Raw genomic sequence first — 16870 nt, forward strand, 5'->3', positions numbered from 1 at the left:
CTGTCGTATCCAGAAGTGGCAGTATGGTGACAGTCAAGTCTCCGACTGGAGTCCTTATAAGAGAAATGTATCAGGTGTAAAAAGGTACCAGTCCAGAGATACATCGAGCGAAGAGGTTGAAAGGCCAATACGAGATGCTGAAACTGAGAGACCTGATGATGTTCCAGAGGCAGTTACCAGCAAGCCTGATGAAGTGACTAGAGCGCCAGAAACACCCGAAGCCGTGGCGAGCAGTATTTCCAATGCTAAGAGTGAACAACTGAGAAGCGACGACAATATCGCAGGCAGGCCGAAACGAAACCGGAAAGTGCCCAAACGATACGAAGACTTTGTGCCATAGTTTTAATAAGAACTTTGGGACAGTATTTTAATCTTATATCATAAAGTGCATGTATGAGTGCTGTAGGAAGTAAATTTTATGTAGTTGAGTTATAGTATTACCATTAGTTACGATGTTTGTAGGTTTCCGAGGGATATTGGTAATTGAAGGTAAAGTTTATTTCTGATTAAAGGAGGGATGTCATGATAATGAATATGTATGAGATGTACCGGAAGTCACATGGTATGAGAGGGAGATAAGAGCACAAGCAGGAGAACAAAGGAAACTGGAGAATAAAGACTCGGAGAAGTTTACCTGATAAAACTTGTGTTTGATGTTTTATTAACTTCACATTTCGGGCCACAAATGTGACAGACCCCTCCTCCCAAATGGTTGAGCAGTAGGCAGGTAAGGCGGGGTGGCAAGGCACGACGATCTACCTGTAGTTGTGCTCCCTTGAAATTTAAGTGTGGTTGCCAAATTTTTTTGAAAGTATCGTATTTTTTCCTTAAGTTGTAAGTGATTTTCTCCAGGGGAACATTGCACTTTTGACTTTTAAGCATGGAAGTGACAATGTTCACAGCTTTGACCTGTATGATTTTGCAGATGCAATAAACTTTAGGCGTGCATAAGATCTCAGGCATATATATCTGCAGTCTATTGAATGTAGACTGAAAATGTGAAATGCATAATATGAAAACATCTTTTTCGACTAAAATGGTCACTTAGATGTACAGCACAGTTACAGGCCCTTCTGGCCCACAAGCCAACCACCCAAATATCCCAATTAACCTACAATGTTTCAAAGGGTGTGAGGAAACCAGACCACCCAGAGGAAACCCACACAGTCATCGGGAGAATGTATAAATGTATGTTATTTTAATTAATTGGCATAAGCAGATTTTAAAATAATTGTTGTAAAACCCAAAAGTCTGCAGATGCCATGATTGAAGTACAAAAAAAATACTGGCAGCACTTTTGGTATAGTGGTTAGCACACCTTTACGGTGCCAGCAATTGGGAATCAACCTGGGTTTAAATCCTGTACCGTCTGTAAGGAGTTTGTACGTTCTCCCCCTGTCTGCATAGGTTTGCTCCAGGGGCTCCAGTTTACTCCCACCTTTCAAAATATATCAGGGGTGAAGGTTAATGGGGTGTAAATTTGGCGGCACAGATTCGTGGGGCAAAATTGACCTGTTATGTCTAAATTTTTTTAAAATTAAACGTAAAAAATTTAAACAAAACTGGATAAACTCAGCAGGTCAAACACCGTACTTTATACAGCAAAGACAAAGATATAGAATCAATGCTTTGGACTTGAGCCCCTGATCAAGGCATGAGCAAAAAAGCAAGCAGGCACCTGACTACTGATCGATCCTGTTAGATTTATCATCTTTTTTCTCCTGTGTCATGACTTAATTTATACATAGATTTATTTATGCAATTTATTTTACCTACAGCTGCGGAAGGAAGATTTTCAGACAATACTCTCATGACAATTATTTGAATCCCGCACAAGTTTTGGCAATAAAACCTACTGAATGTGGAAGTAATGCAGCTCACAGGAGGTCACTGAGAGAATAGACTGAAAGCAATTAAAATTTAGAAACCGGCATCAGAGACTGTATCTCAAAATGAATACAGTGTATTTTTAATAGTACATGTGTTTAACCTCATTATACGCTAGTAATAAATGAAAATATTTTTATTAATAGTGATTTTAAAATAACAATGAATTTTTTATCACTGATAACATGATGCTAACTTTCAATTTCCCTTTCTCTCTACCATTTTTATCCAAATATTGTTCCCAGTTCTTCCTATGCTTTACTGCCTACCTCATTTACCACGATTACAAAACTTTTAAGTAGATCTGATGGCAAAGATAATTTTGATACATTTAAAGTAACCTATTGCCTGTAACCTTGGATTGAGATACAAATCAGATACAGATGAGATTATATTTAAGAAGAGGCATTATCTAACAATTCAAACTATAATTTACTATAAAATTGGTTACATATGAGAGTCTCTTCTGGGACTGGCTTATTATCCTCATTTACTTACCATGTTCTGTTCCCACTTCTCTTTTTATGATTAAATTTAATGATTATCAAGATGGGTCAAAATTATGTTGAAATTTCTTTGCACCCTACTTTTTTTCAGGCTGACCAAAATTAAGAATTAATATGTATAGCCTTTCTTCAAGTTATTGATCCATGCGAATATATTTTTAAAAATATCTTTTAAAGTTTTTGAAGTAAAATTGGTCTTAAACTCAAAATCGGAAGCAGGTAATCAAGAGAGTGTTTTACCTCATCTGCTCCTTATTCTTTTGCTTCAAATTTAATTTCAAATGGGTGCTGCAATAGTTAAATCTCAATTTCTCATCTCTTGAAGCCTATTTATGCCTATGGTATTGTTAGCTTTCACTGGACAAAAACACGTGGCCTCTGCATCAACTTTTTACTGTTAGAATAGGGTGAACAGCAACAAGAAGCAGAATATCTTTGTTAACAATCTGCTCACTTATCAAAAAAAAACTCAATACTCTTATATTTTCAAAAGGTTCTATGATTGGTATACCCAGAAAATTCTAATCTAGGGTCAGACCTAGAAGTCGTTGATTGTCAGTTCACATCTGGTGCCAAACAACTTATCTGGCTGCTGATCAAAGTTAAGTGGGGAAAATCCTACTGTCAGTTTGAAGTTTCAAAAAGAATTGTCTTTTGAAATATTTTTTTTTTGAAATTTATTTATAGTATCTCCACACATTCATTTCAAATTAACTTAGTATAATATTACATAATAGATACTAAATAATTTTCAAATTTTCACCCCCCCCCCCCCCCCACCTCCCCTAACCCCTTAGGAAACCACCTTGTGGTGGTTAATTCCCAAAAACCCAAATGGGTGTGGTATAAACCACAAGTGGCATATGACTTTCGGGAGCAGGAGTACCACTCCCTCCCCACCCCCCCAGGCAGACAAAATACACATATAAACCAAAAAATCATCATTTCTTATATCCATAAAACCCCGGTCCATCAATTTAACCAATCTTATTCATAAACTCTTTTTTTTGAAAATCCAAACTTGATATTAAATTTTGCACCCTTTCCACCCTCCCAACACTGAGTTAAACATTGTTTACAATCAATAAAAGTTTTTTTTTAAATTTTTTTTTCAAGTCTTCCTGAATTTCATCCACTGAATTAAAACACCTCTGAACATCCCAGTTCAACACCGAATCTTCCATTCTTCTCAGTCTCAAGTTGAATTTGTAGCTTACTTTCAAAAAAAGTTTTTTTTTCAAATCTTTTAAAATTTTCTTGAACATAATTCCTTCGGTCTTGATCTTCTAAAGCATCAATGTTATTCATAAGTTCTTTCTTCTGTGTTTCCCAATTTAATACCAAATTTTCCACTTTGTCAATCTTCTCAATGTTAAGTTGAAATTATTGTTTATTTTCAAGAAAAACTTATTCAAAATTTTTAACTCTTCTTGGACATTGCTCCTTCGACTTTAATTTTATAAATCATCAATCTTGTTCATAGTTTCTTTCTACTGAATTTCCAAATTTAATAATAAAGTTTCCGTTTTTTCCAATTTTCTCAATATTAAACTGATCTTGTTGTTTAGTTTAAAAAAAAACCTTTTCAAAACTATTAAAATCTGTTTGCAATGTATGCATACTCACAGATAATAAATTCACTCTTCCAATATTCCATCCAAAAAAAAATCACTAATAAACCTTATTGCAAGTCAAGGAGTTCCATATATATGTTTATCTTCAGAAAATATTTCAAATATTTCAAATCAACATTCGTCGCCATCTTTCAAAAAGGAGTCCGAAATCAACTTTAATAAGTTCTGTTCTTGAGAAAATTCCAGCACCAACTCCGGCTCTGTCTGGGCAAATAGGTCAAATTTCTTCCAAAGTCAAAGAATGTAATTTTGTTCTGTATTTATAGATAATAAGTTCATCCTTCCGATATTCCATCCAAAAAAAATCACTAATAAACTTTAATGATATCTGGATTTTTAAAACTCACGGGCAACCAATGCCAATTACTGCAATTTATCTTCATAAAACATTTCAAATCTATATTCATCACCATCTTGGTGTCCAAGGCCAGCTTATCCGACAGTCCAATTAATGAGCTCCGTTCTTAAGAAAATTCCAGCCTTGACTCCGTGGTTCTGTCTGGGCAAGTAGGCCGAGTTTCTTCCAAAGTCGGAGAGTGTAGTTTTGTTCTGTATTTGAACTCTATTTTCCTTAATCTTTGTTGCCATTTTAAACATCTTTCAGAGAGGTGTCCAAGGCCAGCTTATTCGACAGTCCAATTAATAAGCTCCGTTCTTAAGAAAATTCCAGCCTTGACTCCGTGGTTCTGTCTGGGCAAGTAGGCCGAGTTTCTTCCAAAGTCGGAGAGTGTAGTTTTGTTCTGTATTTGAACTCTATTTTCCTTAATCTTTGTTGCCATTTTAAACATCTTTCAGAGAGGTGTCCAAGGCCAGCTTATTCGACAGTCCAATTAATAAGCTCCGTTCTTAAGAAAATTCCAGCCTTGACTCCGTGGTTCTGTCTGGGCAAGTAGGCCGAGTTTCTTCCAAAGTCGGAGAGTGTAGTTTTGTTCTGTATTTGAACTCTATTTTCCTTAATCTTTGTTGCCATTTTAAACTAAAAACAATTGATAAACAAAACAAAGACTTTTAACAGAAAAGAAATATTCTTAAAACGGGTATTTATATAACTGCCTGGGGGAGACCGGGAATGCACATCCGCTCCCTACGCCAACTTGCCACGCCCCCCCGTCTTTTGAAATATTGATGTGATTTTGTCTTTAAAAATAACAAGAATGCTATTTTTATTACAAAGAACGATTTTGTTTCAAAATCTGCAAAAAGAATGATCTCCTTAGCCTGTCCGTGTTCTCCTGGTTTCCTGTTCCACAATCGGTTCTTTAGTTTGGTTTACATTGAGTACAAGGATGTTGGTGTGACACCACTCAACCAGCTGATCAGATATAGAAATATGCAGGGTGATGGGATTAGTTTAATTTATCATCATTGTCGGAACAAACAATGTTCTAGGGGTAAAACTCAGGATTCTGTTGACACCATGGTTAAGTGAAATAAAAACATACACAAATGCTGGAGAAACTCAGCAGGTCAAACTGTTCCTTTATGTAGCAAAGGTGAAGATACATCACCAACATTTTTGGCTTGAGCCCTTCATCTAGGTTTGGGGGAACATGAGAGATGTCCGAACAAGAGGGGGAAGGGGAGGGGAGGCAGTGAGGGTGGGAGATGATAGGTGGAGGGGAGGGGGGAGGAGTCTAGGCTAGGTGGAGAGAGAAAGGAAGGAGGAATTGGAATAACTAGTTAAGGTGGTGGGGGGAGAGGGGAAAAGGCAAGCTGATTAGTGGAATGCAGTGAACTCAATGTTCATCCCCTGGGATTGGAGGGTGCCCAGATGAAAAAAATGAGGTATTATTCCTCCAATCTGTGGGTGGTCAGGGTGAGGTAGTGTGAAAGGCCATGGACAGATATGTGAGGTTGAGAGGGTGACTCAGAATTGGAATGGTTGGCCACGGGGAGGTCACTTTTGTTGTGGGCGGAGAGGAGGTGCTGGGCAAAGCGATCTCCTAATTTGCGACTAGCCACAGAGAGTGAACCGGATGCAGTAAACGTTTTTTTGGAGGTTCAGGTGAAGTGTTGCTTCACCTGAAAGGTCTGTTTGAGTCCTCAGACTGTGGTGAGATAGGAGGTGTGGGTGCAGGCATTACTCCTCCTATGACCACAGTGGAAGATGCCGGGGATGGGGGGGAGGGGGGGGTGCTGACAGGTGGGCAGGAAAGAGTGCACATGGGAGACATGGAAGGTTGAGAGGGGAGGAGAAGTAAAAATGTGTCTGGTGATGATGTTCTGTAGTAAGTACTGGAAATGCTGGTGGTTAATATGTTGTATGCAGAGACTGGTGGGGTGGTAGGTGAGGATGAGGGGGATTCTGTGTTTATTATTTTTAGGGGTGGGGGTCTAGGGAAGATGAGGGTGAGGTCTGAGTTAATAGTGGTGGAGTGGAAGCCACGTTTGTGAAAGAAGGCAGACATTTCAGAGGCTCTGGACTGGAAGCCCTCACCTTGGGAGCAGATGCGACGGAGATGGAGAAATTGAGAGAAGAGGATGGAGTCCTTGCAGGGGACAGGGTGTGAGAACGTGTAGTCAAGGCAGTTGTGGGAGTTAGCGGGTTTTAAATAAATGTCAGTGGAGAGTCTGTCTCCTGAGATGGAGACAGAGAGATCCAGAAAAGGGAGGGTGTCATCGGAGTTAGACCAGGTGAGTTTGAGGTCAGGGTGGAAATTGGCCGTGAAATTGATGAGTTCATTGTGGGTGGATGGGGCCGCCCCGAGGTTGTCGTCGATGTATGTTCCTCTATGTTCGTTGTGGGTGGATGGGGCTGCTCCGATGTTGTCGGCGATGTATGTTCCTCTATCTTCCAGCATTAAAATAAAGCTTCTCTATATGTGGCACATTCCACGACGTTGTGAGCTTCCAAGATACTTTGCAGGGAAGTTGGTACTTTTGAAATATTGACATTGTTTTAATGCATATGGTGCTGTTCAATGCCTCATCTGTTTGATTGATTTAGTTCTATTTATAAATACATTAGCTGAGATCCGACTCAAACAAATAAAAATCTATCTTCTACCTCAAGAGATAAATATGAATTATATACTTGCTGACAGCAATTCAATGATAAAAGGCTAGCCTGTTAACACTCAATTGAAGCTGGGAATATAGCACTTATTAACTGAACATTGCAAAATTATGACTTTCAACATGGAGAATAAGAGTTGACCTATGGAAACGAATGTGCTATAAACATGAAAAATCAACTGGAGGATCATTTGAAATTATAACTGTTCTTGCCAGTTGTGGAGGTGATGAATATTTTGCATCTGGCCACATTCTCAAGTGCATCAAACCGCTACACATAATTGAAGTATTGTGATTGTTATTTAGACCAAGTCAGCAGACGTTCCACTCCAGCAAAATCTCACAAGTAGTAACGTGATAAATAACTGAATCCTGACCAAGAAACTGAGAGAACTAACTGTTCTTCCTTGAGTGGCTACAGAAACCGCAGATCTATCAATCACAGCATTTCCTGACAGGTAGAAATGAATATGTTACAGCTATGGACCATATAATGCCCAATTCAATCTGATAAATATAATCTAACCTGAAGACAACTGCTGCATAACTAGACTCCAATGTTCATTCCATTCCAAGTGTGCCAAAAGATTGCTTGGTTATAGAGATGACTTTAGCTGCCTGGAGCTCTGCTAATCATTTCTGGGTCCCAGGTGAAAACCCAGCCAGTGAACCCTCACTGATGATTGCTGCAGCTTTTAGCAAGAATCTTGGAACTGAAGACCACATAGGAGATGGCAGATGCTGGAACTTTGAGCACAATGAACTCTGCTGGAGGAACTCAGTAGGTCAAACACCGTTCCTGGGAGAAAAAGAATGGTCAGCATTTCAAGAATGAGGAAATGTCATAGACAAGGTAGAGTAAAGAGGACAGGGTGGGATGGATGGGGCAAGAGCCTCACATGACTGGTGTACCAGGTAGAGGTGGAACATGATGAACAAAGGCAAATGCTAGAGAAAGGCAAGAGAAAAAACAAAAGATTCATGCAGAGAAGATGATCCATACAAAGTGGAATGTGTGATGTGAAGACAAAGGCTGACAGTACTGGAATCTGATAAGAGAGAAGGTGATATAAAGAGAGGGCAGATGGAGCTGAGAAGGGAGGGCGGGGGAAGTAGAATGCAGAAGGGAGATGGGAATGGAAGGGGATGAAAATGAGTTGGTGGATGAGTGGGAGAAAGGGAATGAATATGGGGAGGGGGAGAAGATTAGAAGGGTACAGAAGAAGAGATTACTGAACACTAAGTTTTACTCATTGCTATCTGGTTTAAATTCGTGGCACATAAATGCAATGTTTGCAGAATGGGTTGAGACATGATCAATGATATGGTAGTAGAACTAAAACAAGGTTTTCAAACATTGGAAATAAGAGATAACAGCAGAAAGCAGTGATAAAGAGTTGACATTCCTGGCTAATACATTGATGGGGCTCCAATATTTTTTCACTTTTGTGAATTATTACAATCGTTAACTGATAATATGACCTTACACGGTGAAGTAGCACAATGTTTCGAACAAGATTTGTTTTTATAAAGATGCTTCTTCATTATGATGTTATTTGTGGATCTTCCTGAAATGCAGGCATCTCCCTTGCAGAGTCAGAGAGAGCAGGCAACTAATTTACTTTTAATCCTCTGGTAATACATTTGACTAACTCTCCAACTTTCTCTCTAAATTGTACAATTGCAAATGAATGTTCGACCTAGTATCTGTAACAAGGCAAAACCAACGTTGGTTAAATTCTTCTTTGGAGGTCTGAAGCTTTGACCTCAAAGCACAGAGTCAGCCTAAATAAATGCTGCAACATCCATTTGAGGTGCAGAATTAGGTAGATTTTCTTATAGCTGCCCCATTTGGCCCCTACTTACTGCTTTCCTTCCGTCACCATTTCCTCCTTTTGCATCCCCATAGAGAAGGTACAGGTTGTGAGGAAACGTCGCAGCTCTATAAATCTCTGGTGAGACCACACTTAGAATATTATGTTCAGTTCTGGTCACTTTGTTACAGGAAAGATTGAGAGGGTGCAGAGGAGATATACCAGGACGTTGCCTGGATTTGGAAAATGTTAAGAGGCAAGGTTAGCAGAGCAGGGGGTGGGGGGGTGGTGGTGTTTCTCTTTGGAACAAAGAGATGACTTAATAGAAGTCTACAAGATTATGAGAGGCAAAGATAAGATAGACAGCCAGCACCTTTTTCTCATGGAACAAGCAGCGGACAACAGAAGATAAATGTACAAAGTGAATGGAGGAAAGTTTAGAGGAGACATAGGGGAAGTTTTGGGTACCTGGAATGCATTGCCAGGGGTGGTGGTGGAGGCTGCAACAATAGGGGCATTTAAGGGACACTTAGCCAGGCACACGGATGAAAGAAAAAGAGGGTTATAAGGTAGGGAGAGATTTTTTTTTTGGTAGGTATATATGGGTTGGAACAACATCGGGCTTAAGGGCCTGTACTATGCTGTAATGTTCCTTGTTCTGTGTCCCTTTTTTTTTCTCTCCACATCGACTATCTGTAATGCTGGGTTATTCCAACATTTTCAGTTCTTATTTCCAGCAGCCAAATTAATTTGCCTTTATCTCTCAACAACTTCATCTGGTAAAGAAAATGCTATTTATTTTGCATCCAAAACAGCACAGTGAGTAAAATATATCAACTTTTTTAATGGCTCATCACAATTCCAGCCAGTACCAACTGGGAGGAATAAGTAGCAACTCGCATTAAATAGTGGGAGCATAAAAGCCTCTCCCCACTTGTAAAGGTTCCCATTAAGTTGGAATCTTAACAAAATTAATGCATCTGTTACTTTAAGAAAAATTCAGATTTTGTGGTGCAAAAACAATGCACGACAATATTATTCCTAATCTCACTCATGGCAATTAAGGTGCTTGTCAAGCAAATTGTCAACCACAACTGAGTTGTACTTGTGCAATCAGATGAAGATAAACTTGACTTGGAAATATCAATGTCTTTAGAGAGCTACAGAGTTTCAATCTACTTTCTCCATGTCTGGTGCCACACATTCCCAGAATGCTCGAGCTTAATTTTCTGTGGAATATTTCAAATTTGTAACATTTTATCTTTCAGAATAACCCCCTCTATAAAGTGATACTCAGTTGAAGCTTCACGTTCTTAACAATAATTGTTGTCTTTACTGGAAGAGATTATTGTTTGGAGTAAAAACCTAGTTGACTCTATAAAGCACTCATGATACCTCACTGGGAGTACAGTGTACAGTTTTGGGTGCCTTATATGAAAAAAGACTTGCTGGCATTGGAGAGATTCAGAGATATTTACCAGAATGAAACCAGGAATGAAAGGGTTAGCATATGAGGAATGTTTGTCAGCTCTTGGACTGTACAGAAGGATGAGAGGGGACCTCATAGAAGCATTTTGAATGGTTGGACAGAGTAGATGTGGCAAGGATGTTTCCTTTGGTAGGGGACAAGAGGTCACAGCTTTAGGATAAAAGGGCATTAATTTAAAACAGAGATGGAAAAAATTTCTTTTGTCAGAAGGCCATGAGTCTATGGAACTTGTTGCCACAGGTGGCTGTGGAAGTGAGGTTGTTGGTAAGGCAGGGATTGACAGATACTTGATTAATCAGGGCATCAAGGGTTATGGGAAGAAAGCCAGGGTGTGGGGCTGAGTGGGAGGATGGATCAGGTCATGATTAGAATGGCAGCGCAGACTTGATGGATCAACGGGCCTTTTTCTGCTCATATCTTTTGATATTGTGATCTGGTGATTATTTTCCAAAGGTAGATGTTGTCGAGGGAGGTTTCATCCAGTTTTACTCCATTTCCAACAAGACTTGACGAGGTTGCTTCTTAAATGAAACAGAGAGAGAGGGAGAAAAGAGAGAGAGAGAGAGAGAAATCTGTGCTTCTCTCTTGTCTTTTAATGGGACTTTCATTAAAAACATGAATGTCATGTACCTCATGTGGTAGTCAGTACAATGTTCACACCACTCTTCTCCAGGTTAAAGTCTCATTCTCCATCCGACATCCTGGCTAGAATTTAATGGAATGTCTGCTCGTTTTGGAGTTTCCATGTATATAAACACCTAAATCTATGCTGCTCTGTTGGTCCCTATCGCTGGAAGTCCACCCTAGTGAAGAAGGTTCATCATTCCCAATAGATCTTACCCCTCGCTGTGGAGCGTAGACCACTGTAAGGATTTGCATCTCCTGCCAATTGAAGGCATGATGAAGAAGTGATTTATCAAAGAAGTTTCTTGACTTTAATGTGTATCTTTCAACAATGTTTTCATTGTTTTGGCAGATTTGTAAAATGATTTGGTGTCTGTAGGTGGTGCCACAGTACCAAATAATCGCTGTCTTTTTAGTCCCATCCAAGCACTGTCAGCTGAAGGTGGGTTCACAAGAGGTGATATGAAATATTTTGTGCTAATCTGATGGGGAGATTGAACCCCCTATTAAATGTGTCCAGTGGAATGGAGGTGGCATCTACCTTTTTAGCCAGTCAATGGGTAATAGTCTATTATTCTACATATAAAGAGAAAGGTTTAAGACTATATATTTTATTGATCATGAACAGTTTAGATCTTGCTTCTTAATGAAGTTATGGAGCACATGAATACACCCTGGTCCTTTAATCAATGTTGGAGAGGTTGGAATGAAAAGCCTAATTTATTTAGTATCTTAGAGAGTCTGCATCATCCGCTGGAAATAACATTTGGTTTCAGTTTGACAAGAACAGGCAATGATTCTGAATAATTCTAACAGCTCATTCCAATTAACTGCAAACTAATAGAGGATTGGAAGAGAATTATTTTAGACAGGTACAATTTGACTACTTTTGGAGGAGTATTTTTTTTAATAGAAACACCAGACACATGTTGGTGGATTTTTAATGTGGGAAATGTGACAATGAAGGGTGGGTGGACATGGGATGGGTGCAGGAAGGAAGGTTGTATCCCTGCTGAACTTTGCTGGGCAACCCTTTCAAAAGCCTCAGGTTGAAGATTTTTTTTAAAAACTACTGAAAGTAAAGGCCTTAGTTATATTATGAAATGAAATAAATGGCAGAGACAGGGGTTGGGGGGGTTGGCATGGTTAGTGTAGCCATTAACACAACACTGTTACAGCGCCAGTGACTGGGGTTCAAATCAGACACTGTCTGTAAAGAGTTTGTACATTCTCCCTGTATCAGCGTGGGTTTCCTCCGGGTACTCTGGTTTTCTCCCACCCTTCAAAACCTACTGGAGTTGCAGGTCAATTGGTTGTAATTGGGCAACACAAAGCTCATGGACCGAAAGGACCATCTCCATTCTCTATATCTACATTAAAATAATATGCTCCCGATTTTCATTATTTTATAAAAAAATCATCTTTGAATCTATTGATCTGCGCCTGGATTCTGGACTTGATGGAAAGACCACGGTCTTTTCAGGTTGGCTGCGAAACCTCAAATCTCATCACACTGAGCACTAGCACACCTCAGGGCTGTGGACTCAGCCTGATACTGTTCACAATGCTGACTCGCGTCTGCACCTCCAGATTCCGTTTCAGAGAATTATCAAGTTTGCGAATCATGCAACAGTAGTTGGCAACAAAGATGAGTTGCATTACAGAGAGGAGTTTGGAAACTTGTAAAATAGGGGGATAGCAACAACCCAAGTCTCAATGTGGACAAGTCAAAGGTGATGATTATGGACCAGGAGATCGAATGTCACCTATTCTCTACTATACATCTACGGTTCTGTCATGGAGAGAGGGGAGATCACAAAGTTCCTAGGCGTGCATATAAAGGATGACCTATCCTGGACTCACAACTCTTTTTTTAAGCAGTGCCTATACTTCCTAAGTAGGCTGAGGAGGGCCCCTATCCTGACAACTCTTTACAGGAGCAGAATTGAGGGTGTTCTGCCTAGCTACATCATTGTGTGGCACGGAAGCTGTAAAGCATCGAACCAGAGGATCAATAAAACAGCTGAAATGATCACTGGGGTCTCCCTTTTGTCTAAAGATGACATTTACTGGGAGCATTGTCCAAATAGGGCTGGAAGAATTAGAGAAGACCCCTTCCAACCAGTGTTCAGTATTTGCAACTCACTGCCCTCGGGAAGGTGGTAGAGGAACATCCAAATCAGCTTCTCACAGGCCGTGAGACTGATCAACAGTGTAATTATGGAAGTCATCCCAAATATTTATATTGATTATTTATGTGATATTTATGTACTGTGTTTTATTGCATGCACCATGGTCTGGAGAGACACTGTTTAGTCCGGTTGTAGATGTATAATACAATTATGATAAACTTGAACTTGAAGGAGTTTTTTCATTCCAGCATTTAAATGACATTAGAAAAGGAGACAATTGTCAGCAAATGCAGCATTTTGGAATGAAAATGAAATGAATAATAAATTATCTGTCAGATTTTTGGTGGATAAATATAAACAAGCATTGAACCACAAGTCTTTGTTTGCATTGCCTTGAAAGAACATTTTAATCAGTTTAAATGTCAATTAATTATCAGGCAGCGGAACAGAAGGAAAGTGCCTTTTTTAAAACTTCCTGATCTTAATGAGAAACCTATGCTGATCTAATCTTGGTAATGAACCTGAAAAGGATACAAGATGAAATAACTCCAAAATATTTTCCCCATTAGATCGTCAGTCACAGGCAGACTGAATTTATTACCCACCAGTAGTAAGTTCAACATTTCTTATTTCGATTTTAATGTCGTCAAGCTATTTAGGAATGATAGAAATGGAGAAAGAAGATAAGATGAAACATTATTTATGACGTTTCAATTAAAGATAGTTTAGCCATAATTTTTCATCACTGGAAATTATTATTATAATTAGCAATCCATCTTAATGGAGATCCACATTTTTTTGCCTACCAAGGTGAAATGATGGTTGTGTTATAATTCTAACAAAGATATGGGGATCAAAATCTACTTTTCAAATCATACAAGGTCAGGAAAGTCTTTTCAATGCCTGCCTGCCTCTCTGATTTATGTTTATCAGGATGAGACCAATCTAAATTTTATCAGTTTGGACAGTTGAAAACTGGATTTTAACTAAACTCTGACTATTAATAGAAACAGTGCTTTGCTCAGTACATTGAACTATAAATATTTGTACTCATTTGCTAGTTAGGGATTGGCAGAAATCACTCAATAGCAGGGAATTAGAACTGGAATTTATGTCAAAAGTCTGCAAGACTGCACAAAATACAATGGAGCCTTAGACGATTAAAGAGAAGAAAATAAAAGCTTGCAGTAAAATTTCTGCCCCCCAAAAATGACGGAGCAACCTCCTCATGAATAGATCAATTGGGCCATTAAACAATTAGCATCTTAAGGACACCAAGATTCCTAAAAATATGGGTTCCTGAAATTAACCTGGACCAGCCTTATTCTCAGGGCCATGTAGGATAACTGGGGACATGCAAAAGCTGAGTGAGTAAGCTCTGATTAGCTTTAACAACATGATTGTCACAAGGTCAGGACAGGGATAATTATTCAATGTTTTGCTCTGTTCTCATCTTCTCAGGTGATCAATAAATAAGATTTGAACAATGTTAAATCTTGGGTTGATAAACTCTAAATAACATGAATAAATGTCAGGCAATGATTGTCTCCAAGATCACATAGAAATTAAACAACATTGTTATTGATTAATTCCTGCCCCTTCACTGGGAGAAAGCTGTCACCAATGAACAGGTTGGAGACTGGGCATTCTTCAGGAAATAACGCCCATCCGAAAATATATTAATAATATGATGAATTTGCTCCTCCTTCCTGGATAAGGGCAGCTACAGTAACACCATTTAGGATAATGCACCTACCTAACTTTCTAAACATCTAATACCATTCTCTCCACTACTGCTGCATCACGACTCTGTGTGAATCAGCTAGAAAATCTGTAATAACTTAACGAGACAACTCCTTCACAGGTTGAAATATCCCATTCTACTTATTCATTGTTCAGAAAAGAAAAACATAATGGAGGTTATATTGCTGAAGTGTCATCATTTCATTTCTCATGTTAGCCAACTTCACAACCTCACACCCATGGACACTATAAATGCAAAAAGAATGTGTTACTTGCAGATAGTTTTTTTTTTATATTCTCAGGTTTTGTTTCTAAATTAATAATATAAATTGCTTGTTTAACTTTGTCCTGCTCCTGGACTAGATGGAAATGAGAAAGAGCAAACATGAAGAACTTAAAAGGTAGGGCTGAATTATATCTGCATATCTTGCTCCATTTGTCTCCACTTAATCTGGAACACTTCAGGTGATGGAGAGGTAAACTTTGACATTGACAAGAACAGATCGCATGTCATCACTTTGACAAGTTTTTTGAAGCAGTTAATGTAATTTACATGGGGAGAAAAAAGAGGGGGGGGGGAAAGCAAAGAAGCTGGGGAGAAGATTTTCTCAGGAGGCCTCCTGCCTTTATCCCTTCTCTTTTATTCCCGCTTGATAACACTATTTCCTACTTTAGTCTCAATAAGACATTCTGACCCGAAATATTGACTGACCATTTCTATTCATGGATGGTGCCTGGAATGCTGAGTTCTTCCAGCAGTTCAGGGTTCCATTATCTGCAGTTTGTGTGTTTCTTTATCTTTTAAATTCATTTAAGTTTGAGTATCAACCTACTCTTTCCTCCTCTGGGCAGAAGGTGCTTTGATTGTACTCCAAATTATTCAAATTTCCAAGCTCTGAGTGTCAGATATCAGTGAGGAGACTGAATTTATCACGGCAGTGTTTTATCATGGCCAGCAGCGTACAGTTGCCCAGGTCTCTTCAGCTGCCTGCTCAACACACCTTAGATTCATCTAAATTGATGCCAATTCATCAACCCTTTGCAAAAGGGTCAGAGTATAACTTTATCAAGGACTGCAGAGTATAACTGTGGTTGGCATAGCAGGTAGCGCAACACCTTTACAGCGCCAGGAATTGGGAGCAGACTGGGGCTCAAATTTCATTCTGTCTGTAAGGAGTTTGTACGTTCTCCCCATGTCAGAGGGTTTTCTCCGTAGGCTCTGGTTTCGTCCCACCCTTCAAAAAGAACAGCGGTATAGGTTAATGGGGCGTAAATTATACGACACGGACTCGAAGAGCTGAATTGGCCTGTTACCATGCTGTATGTAATAAAATGCCTCCCTACAGATTACAATGTAAATAATTAATGCAAACCTCAGTATGCACCTTTTTTTAAAGTTACAACATCTTTCAGACTTCTGGTGCATGGGGCTGTGGCACATACCAGATCTGATTTGTAGTGCAAGAAGACTGCAGTACATTTATATTCAGCTTTGTAGTGTTAATTAAGTGAAGGTTTGCAGCACTGATTTGCGTAAAATGCTCTTAAAAGGTTCTTCTGGGCAGGTATAACAGGCAGGATCTTGACACGCCTAAAGGCTTTGTTGCTTGCAGACAGCATAGGTGGTGATCAAAGAGATTATTCCTCACAGAGGATGCTCTGGTCCAGGGATAAAGTAAGTGTATACGTTGTAAGACATTCAGAGAGGAACCAAGTTAAACAACAGGGTAAAGTGGATTCCTGATTGAGCTTTTGGGAACAGGACTCATTTCATCTCTTTCCTTCTCATACTCCATTTGGGGAAATAATCCGTTGAAGCCTATTAAGTTCTACCATATCCCGGGGGTCATTCAGAGAGTACTATAATGACTGGCAGATTTAAGCAATTTAAGTAAGAATGCTCCGGCGATTCTCTGTCTGGTTTCTGAAGGTCGTTAGTCGATCATATCTTTCCTTTTTTTTCTCTACAAGATTATGTTGATTAGAGGGAGGAGGTCGCTTAGATTTAGTTTCAGTTTTTTTTCTT

General features: G+C 39.2%; 1 long non-coding RNA gene across 3 annotated transcripts in view; it reads right to left on the reverse strand.

The window, feature by feature from the left end:
- Nucleotides 1-16870, reverse strand: part of LOC138747208 (uncharacterized) — a 66453-nt gene that overhangs the window by 14960 nt on the left and 34623 nt on the right. The window contains exon 3 of one of the 3 annotated variants that reach the window (XR_011347367.1): nucleotides 3323-5003. The exons of the other annotated variants lie outside the window; for them this stretch is intronic. This is a non-coding gene — a long non-coding RNA (uncharacterized lncRNA). Of the gene's footprint in view, nucleotides 1-3322; nucleotides 5004-16870 lie in introns of those variants that run through there. 3 annotated transcript variants of the gene reach the window in all.

Source organism: Narcine bancroftii, chromosome 12, assembly GCF_036971445.1.
Source record: "Narcine bancroftii isolate sNarBan1 chromosome 12, sNarBan1.hap1, whole genome shotgun sequence".
Taxonomy (NCBI): Eukaryota; Metazoa; Chordata; class Chondrichthyes; order Torpediniformes; family Narcinidae; genus Narcine; species Narcine bancroftii.